A 1118-nucleotide genomic window follows, 5' to 3' on the forward strand; every position below is an offset into this window, starting at 1 on the left:
AAAAAAAAAAAAAATTGGTAAAATGAATGAAAAATTGAGAAAATTCTTTATCAGAATTTTAAATTTCTGCTTATCCAATGATACCATTCAGATAATGGATAAGTTACAGACCTGAAAACACATCTTTGCAGCTATGTATCTGCACTTGTATCCAAGTTATACAAAGACATCAACAACAAATCAACAGTAAACAACCACATTACAAAATGGCCAAAAGACTTCAAAAGACATCTAAAGATATGCAAATGACAGTCTGGGCGCAGTGGCTCACGCCTACAATCCCAGCACTTTGGGAGGCTGAGGCGGGTGGCTCGCCTGAGGTCAGGAGTTCGAGAGCAGCCTGGCCAACATGGAGAAACCCCATCTCTACTAAAAATACAAAAATTAGTCCGACGTGGCGGTGCACACCTGTGATCCCAGCTACTCGGAAGGCTGAGGCAGGAGAATCACTTAAACCTGGGAGGCAGAGGCTGCGGTGAGTGAAGACTGCACCACTGCACTCCAGCCTGGGTGACAGAGCAAGACTTCATCTCAAAAAAAAAAAAAGATACAAATGACCATAAAGCACATTAAATAGTGCTTGACTTCATTCACCACCAAGGAAATTCAACTTAAAACCACAGAGAAATACAACTTTGTACCCACTAGAATGGCTAAAATCAAAGACTGATTTTTCTTTTTTTTTTTTTTTTTGAGACGGAGTCTCGCTCTTGTTACCCAGGCTGGAGTGCAATGGCACGATCTCGGCTCACCGCAACCTCCGCCTCCTGGGTTCAGGCAATTCTCCTGCTTCAGCCTCCTGAGTAGCTGGGATTACAGGCACATGCCACCATGCCCAGCTAATGTTTTGTAGTTTTAGTAGAGACGGGGTTTCACCATGTTGACCAGGATGGTCTCGATCTCTTGACCTCGTGATCCACCCGCCTCGGCCTCCCAAAGTGCTGGGATTACAGGCTTGAGCCACCACGCCCGGCCAAAGACTGATTTTTCAATGGGTACTGGGGGACTACTGGAGGGAGAAGGGGCTGGGAGGTGTGGCCTGAGATACTCCCTACTGGGTGCTGTGCTCACTACCTGGGGTGATGGGATCACCCATTCCCCAAACCTTCAGCATCATG

At 46.2% G+C, this 1118-nt stretch overlaps 1 long non-coding RNA gene across 1 annotated transcript in view; it reads right to left on the reverse strand.

The window, feature by feature from the left end:
• The window catches only part of LOC116540162, a 7434-nt gene that overhangs the window by 6053 nt on the left and 263 nt on the right, over positions 1–1118 (reverse strand). The window lies entirely within an intron of this gene.

Source organism: Sapajus apella, unplaced genomic scaffold (genome assembly GCF_009761245.1).
Source record: "Sapajus apella isolate SASKATOON/1434 unplaced genomic scaffold, GSC_monkey_1.0 scaffold136, whole genome shotgun sequence".
Lineage (NCBI taxonomy): Eukaryota > Metazoa > Chordata > Mammalia > Primates > Cebidae > Sapajus > Sapajus apella.